Source organism: Elephantulus edwardii, unplaced genomic scaffold (assembly GCF_000299155.1).
Source record: "Elephantulus edwardii isolate Elephantulus edwardi_28Jun2011 unplaced genomic scaffold, EleEdw1.0 scaffold00004, whole genome shotgun sequence".
Lineage (NCBI taxonomy): Eukaryota > Metazoa > Chordata > Mammalia > Macroscelidea > Macroscelididae > Elephantulus > Elephantulus edwardii.
Genome location: NW_006399754.1, coordinates 237666 through 245337, shown reverse-complemented (window position 1 = coordinate 245337; position 7672 = coordinate 237666).

Genomic DNA, 7672 nt, shown 5'->3' with positions numbered 1-7672 from the left:
TCTGTAAATGTTTATGAAAATTAATAAAATATAATTATAGAAAAAAAATCCTGTCCAAGGAGCAGCTTGGTTTCACCCTCTGTAGGACAAACCTGTTTCTTTTCTTGGCAGTCCATGGTATGCTCAGTACTCTTCTCCAGCACCACAACTCAAAGATATGAATTCTTCTTCTGTCATTCTTAGTTATTGTCCAGCTCTCTGATAGATATCAAGTAGTTGCGAAGACCATGGTGTAGATCAGGTACACCTTAGTCTCTAGACTGACATTGTTGCTCTTTAGCACTTTGGAGTGGTCTCTGACAGCAGATTTCCTTAATTCAATTCATGTTTTGATTTTCTGAAAATGAAATTGAAATGATGAAAGAAAAGGGAAAATGAATTATGATAGTTCAATGACACTATATTTTTTTAATAAATTTAGCCACTCATTCTAACTTTGTCTCTTCAGTTAAAATGCCATTTCCAATCATGAGAGTTAATGAATTGTCATAATGCACTGAATTGCCTCTTCTACTCCATTGTAGAACTGCAGCCCTAGTATGAATTATATCTCAAAGTCAAGAAAACAAATATCCTTGCCATTGGCCTGGTAAGCAACACCAGGATAGATGGTGAAAAGATTGAGACTTGTAATCTACTTCATCTTACTTGTATCCATATACTTGGTACTAGCAGTCAAGAGATTAGGAGATATATTGCATTGAGAAAGCATGTAGTCAGGGATCTCTCCAAATTATTGAAGAACAATGAGTCAGTTTTGGGACTAAAGGGTGCCTGATTCAAGTTATGGTCTTCCCAATCACTTGGTATGCGTCTGAGAGCTGGACAAGGAATAAAGATGATAGAAGAACTGATGCCTTTGAATTGCGTTATTGAAGAAAAGTAATGAATATCCCATGGATTTCCAAGATAATAAACAGATATGTTTTGGAGTAGGAAAAGCCAAAGTGCTTTTTGGAGACAAAAATGATAAAATTTTATCTCACATACTTTGGTCATGTTCCTAGGAGAGGGTATTCCTTGGAGAGGAACATCATGCTTGGAAAGGTGGAGGGACAGTGAAGAGAGGTAGACCCTCAACTAGCTGAATTGACAATGGCTGGAGGAATGGGCTCAGGTGTGTCAGAGATTGTAAGGATGGCACAGAATAGGACAGGGTTCATATTTGTTGATCATAGAGTCACTATTCGTCATACTTGACGACCCCTATCAACAATGAAAGGTAGGGAATTTTGGTCTAGGAAAGTTTAGAAAACCTGTTTCTATTGATAGGTATTCTCTTCCTATTAATTTTAAGTTGTTCTGACTGGCTATTTTTTCCCCCAGTACGTTTTTATATAATATTTCTTTTTTTTAGAAAGCAAAGGTTAAGTCATGCTTTAAGTAAATGGAAAAGATATTTGATAGCCTTGTTGCAATCTCTGTATCTTTGCCTGAGTCACTTTAGCTGTGCTTTCAGCAATTATTTTCTATTATTAATGTTATTGCTGAATTATGAAAATATTTCTTAGGAAAATTGAGTACTTACTAAGTTTGATACTTTGTCTTGATTTGAATCTGTAATTATGAGGATGCCATTCAGTTACTTACAGCCTCCAATAAATATTGTCCAGAACTAGGAATCTTTCTGTGAGCAATCATATTCTTTTTATTTAAGAATGGATCTGGTGGAATAAATGTATGATTATGGTGATTTAAATATGTCCACATTGCATGGACACAATGACTTCAAAGGACAAATGTCTTCAGAGTATTTTTCTAGACCAAAGATTCAATGACCTTTTCCTATCTAAAATTCTAATTCATCTTGTTCAGTATTAGTAAATTGTCTCTCCATATCCAGGCCCCCATATACTTCATCCCATCTCCTGTCTGTCCATTTACCATACTGCAGTGCCTTCCTGTTACTATGATGTTGCAAAGTATTCGTTCTATTTGTATTTCAAATACTAGTCAGATCATTCATGTTAGATTTTGGAAGAGCTTCCGGACTAACACACAAAGGAAGACTTGGTGATATATCTGAAAATTAGTCAGTGAATACCATAATACCCTATGGATCACAAAATAATACTGTCTACTATGGTCTGAAAATTGAGACTCTCAGAATGAAAGACAGTCAAAATACACAGTGGCCAGAAGAGTGTCCTCAATGTGCTAATGACTGTGGAAATGGCATAGGACCAGGAAACATTTCTATTGTCACTGTGAATTGGAGCCAACTTGGCAACTAACAAGAACAAATATGCTCCACTGTTTATTATCATATACAAATCAGATATCAAATAAGACCTCTCATTTCCCTGGGTATCCAATTGTTGTTTAATAAGACCTTGGCCAAATCCATGGTAGAGTGTATAAAGTTCATCCTTGCTTTCAGCTAATTCTCAGAGGTTTTCATTGGTATAATCCTCTATTATCTGCCTCTATTTGATCCTCATATCAACAATGGATTTCACAACTATTTTCCTCTGCTTATCAGAGTAAATACCCACCTCAAACTACCATATCTAAACTCATTAATATGCTCAGCAGAACAAAATAGAGTTTACAGCCTTTTACCTTTCTCACTAACATAACTAGAGCTAGATTTCACAAACCAGGTTGCTATGCAAAGATTGGCACTATGCAAAAATGGAAAAGTTACTGTATCAACTTATAGGTGTCAAATGACATCATTACATAACTTCCCAACCGCTTCATAGTCCAGACATGAAATCTATTACTCTGAACTTGCATCTTAATGCTCCTTGCTGCCATTAATTCTTTGTTCATTAAAATGAAGACAAATACTTGGTTAGAAATTTTAAAAAATTGTGTCTATGACCCCTCCTATCCCACCCCTCCCCAACCTGAATGCCCATACATGTTATATAGTTATCCTTCTAGGATGGTGGATGGATGGGGGCAGGGAGGAAGGAAATGGGAATGATCTGGGTGAAAAGACAAGGTAATAGTGGGCAAGCTCCAATGGTGATTAACTTTGTAAAAATAAGGCATGAGAATAATTGTATGAAACACAATGTGAGTGAAGAATAATGTGAAACAAAACATATATGAACTTTGTCTGCAAACCAATAAAAACATGTGTATATGAGAAATGGAGGGTAATGATATAGCAACTGATGAGTAGGTATATATGCAATTTAGGGATCATAGTAAACAAGTTGTTGTTATTGTTGTTATTTACCATTGAGTCAGAAACAACCCTTAGCAGACCCACCTGACCTGGTGGGTTTTCAGAGGCAGTTAATTGCACGGGAGGAGATTGCTCATCCTTCTCCCACAGAGCAGCTGTTGGTGCCCTAGAATCACGTGCCTTCAGGATTGCAGCACTTCTTGCCACTAGGCCACCAGAGCTCTCTTAGTAAACAAGGAAGGGAAATATTTTATTTTTTTTAAATTACATAAGTTAGGCAAAAAACAGAAGGTCATTGGACACTATAATTTTTCTAAGAGTAAGGTGCACCTGATCCAGGCTATAGTCTTCATAATGATGTGCTATGCATCAGAGAGTTGGGCAGTGAATAGGGATGATAGAAAGAGAATTGATGTCTTTGAGCTGTGGTGCTGGACAAGAGTGTTGAATATACCATGGACTGCTGGGAGAACAAACAGGTTTGTCCTGGAGAGGGTGAAGCTAGAGTGCTCCTTGGAGTCAAGGATTCTGAAGCTTTGTCTGACATAATTTGGGCATGTTAAAAGGAGGGACTGGTCCTTGGAGAGGGACATCATATTTGGGAAAGTGGAGTGACAGCACAGGAGAGGAGGACCCTTGATGAGATGGATCGATTCTGTGAATGGAGTTGTGGGAATGAATGTGTTTGAGATGGCGAGGTTGGCACAGGATAGAACGGTGTTTAGGGCTCTTGTATATAGTGTTGCTATGAGTTTCAAGTGACTCGTTGGCACATAGCAACAACAATTCTTTACTTAAGATTTATCTAAATGACAATGTTCTTGTTGTTGATATGTACTGTTGAGTGGGAACAGACTCATAGATGATGGTCCCATGGGTATTCAGAAGATAGACATTGTGTGGGAGGAGATTGCCCATCTTTCTCCTGAAGAACAGCTGGTGAATTCAAACAACATACCTTTGAGTTGGCAGTGCAGCTCCTTACCACTAAGCCATCCAAATTAATCAATTATTTCTCTAGTCTAATTCAACATTTGTCCTGGAGAGGGTGAAACCAGGGTGCTCTTTGGAGGCAAGGATTCTAAAACTCCATCGAACATCCTTTGGGCATGTTGCAAAGAGAGACCAGTCCTCAGAGAGGGACATCATGGTTAAAAGGGTTGGGGGACAGTGCAAGAGAGGAAGACGCTGGATGAGATGGATTGACTCGGTGACTCAGGTAATGGGGGTAGGTGTGTCAGGGATAATGAGACTGGCATAAGATAGAGCAGGGTTCAGCGCTACTGTACACAGGGTCGCTATGAGTCACAAGTGACTCGATGGCACTTAACAACAATAACAATTCAAAGATTTATTTCCTTCCTATGGTGACAGTCACTTTGGCAAAATAGTGATTTATTTAGCACACATCGTATTTGATAAGCTTAGTTTCACCTTTATCAAGGATTAGTTGTACAACAATGTCTTTGTCTTTTTTTTTTAATTATTATTGCCTCTCTGCCATCAAAGCAGTCTTTAAAAGATAGTCCATGGCTTAGGAACCTATCTGGGGCTGTTTGAATATAGTCTCCCTCTGTCTTAGCAGAGCCATCTCAGGGCATAATCTCTGTAAAATAATGGGCACTAGCAAAATAGGACAAAAGAAAAATTCCAACACAACAACTCTCTTCATAGTTGATGCTGATAACTAACCCAAATCTGTTGTTGGTTCTAAGGGAAATCCTATGTGTTAGAAAGTTGTACAGCTCTATAGGGTTTTCCTGACAGTAATCTTTACATAAGTGGCTTGTTAGGCCTACCTTCTGTGAAGCTGCTCAGTGAGTTTAAACCACCTACCTTTACGTTCATTGAACCACCCAGGGACTCCCAACTGGTGTTCATAGCCCTGCTGCTTCTGTCTGGTCTCTTCTTCTTCTTCTCTATTAAGTATAGAGCTGCACTTTTTCTAAAACATAACACATTCAATAAGTAGAAAGATAGGTATCCAGAATAAAGATATTTTCATTACAATTTTTTTCCCTATAATCATAATCAAATCCTCATTAAGTCAATGGGACCACCTGGTACTGCTACATTGAATGATAAATGCAGTACGGATAATGCACCAGCTGGGAATACTTAAGAAAGCTCAAATGAATGCTTCTGAAGTTTTTAATAAAATTTTATTTTAATGGTCGACCAAAGAGTTGTGCAAAATTTGGGCTTAACTGGAGGCTGGTTTAAATTGGAATAAACTGTAGTTGTAGTTTAGTATTTTCTTATCACTTGAGAAATGCTATTGATTTTGTTGTTGTTATTGTTTTCCTAGCAATAGCTGAGTATAGCAATTTTTTTCGGAATGTATTCGAGTTTGCAAAACTTCGCTTACAATGGTGTTAAACAATGATAGTTTGAAAAACTATGGCAGGGCTGTGAAGCAGTTATATATTATTATTATCTATTTGATGGGGTTCTAGGAAACCCGAGCTCCTTCTTGGAAGCTCTGGTGGCCTACTGGCAAAAAGCTGAGCTACAATCCTTAAAGCGTGTGGTTCTAATCCACCAGCTGCTTTGTGGGAGAAGGGTGGGCAATATTCTCCCTGCCTCTGAAAACCTATTGGAAAGTCAGCTGTGGGTCAGTTCCAACTAGAGACTCAATGATACACAACAACAACAACAACAACAGGGAACTTGAAGGCATGGTAATTTGTTTGACTGTGAACCAAAGGGTTAGCAGTTTAAACTCAACCTCTCCTAAAGAACAAAAATCAGTTTTTTCTTCCTGTTAAGATTCACAGCTTTGAAAGGTTGCTGTGAGTCGATATCATCTCGACAGCAAAGGAAGTTTTGCATTTTATTGAGGCTCCGGCGTTCATTTTATTTAACACTTCGTAACATGACCAATTTACCATATAGTTCATTTATTAGACTTGCATGATACACTGGGCGTTTTGCTTTGGAAAGTGTCTGTTTCTATTGTATCCTGAGGTTTGTATTACTGTCCTTTTAATTTTTTTCATTTAATCTGAAGATTAGCTTTATTATATCTTCTTTTTTCTTTCCTAAGAGCTTCTACATTTTCCTAATGTTCTAAATCTTACAGTACTGAATAGAATGTAAATGGAATTCCAAACAAGCTTATGTATAATCCATCACCTTTTTCTGGGGATGCCAGATATCAAAGGAAGTTTATTCTTTGCTTTCAGGGTTTTTACATGCACATATTATTTTTACTTAGACAATTTAAACACTTAATTAAGTTTTGGTGCTTTGTGAGGCTTTTCTATTTTTATGTAGATGGCTTTATTGGGTGAGCAGAACATTTCCTTCTTCCTATAGTTCTGCTGTTGGACTATTTCAAAGGAATATGGTCTTTTCTGAGGTAAAATTACATGTATATGCTTGGTTTGGTGTTGCAGAGCTAGCAGCAAATTAGTCAAGTGGAGTTCAGGTGGCTGAGTGAATTTTGTGTTGTGGTGTTGCACTGTTTTACTGAAAGGTAAGTGGTTTGAATTTACCAGCTGCTCTGTGGGAGAGAGATAGTAAGTCTCCTCCTCTGAAGATTTATAGTTCCAGACCCAATGAAGGTCGTCTATAGATTCTAATTGAGTCAGCAGTGGTGAGATTTTGGTTTTTTAGAGGATGAGTTGAGAGTCACAGAAGAAAAGTGATGTTTAACTTATTGGGGCTCAGCTTTTTTCTGGGACAGCTTGCTTTCTCTTATCAAGCACTCTTTCTATGTTCATTGCACAGCTCCTTCATGCCAGGATATATTTGGAGGGAGTTGATATTTTATGTGGCATTTATCATCCTTTAATCTTTATGATTCTGAAAACTCCCTTGTACACATATAATGTAAGAAGAATGCTTATCATTTTTATTAAAATGCAGTTTGCTAAGAAACATTGTACCTAAATAAAATAAAGTTTTTTAATAGCAATCTACATGAATAAAGTATTAAGATATACTAGTCTAGCCTAGTGGTAAGAATCTGTGCTGCAGTTCTGAGGCATGCAGTGTGAATTCACCAGCTGCTCCATTGGAGAAGGACAAGCAATCTCCTCCTATGTGATTACTACTTCTGAAAACTCATTGGAGAGTCAGCTATGGGCCAGTTCCAACTCTATGGAATACAACAACAACATTTCAGCAGTAGTAATTCTAGATGCATGGTGTGATGTAATTTTCTTGTATTTATATTTGAAAACAAATCAAATTATGAAGACAATAATATTCATTTATTGTTATTCTTGGCCAGGACACTTGACATCCCTGAATAGGCATACAAATAGAGCTATATGAAATACATAATAGATAATGATTACAACATGGAAGGAACAGCAATCCAATAGAAGATTTCTTGCCTATCTGGAAGGAGACTCAGATTTTATTTCTGATCTGTAAGTGGAGGTTTGAATGTTGTTATAACAGATTTCAAGTGAGCTTTCAGACTAAGGCAGACTAGAGAGAAAAGTCTAGTGATCTACTTTCAAGAATAAGTGAAAATAAACCCCTGTGGATCACGAGTCAGATGTGAAACCAATCATAAGGAAA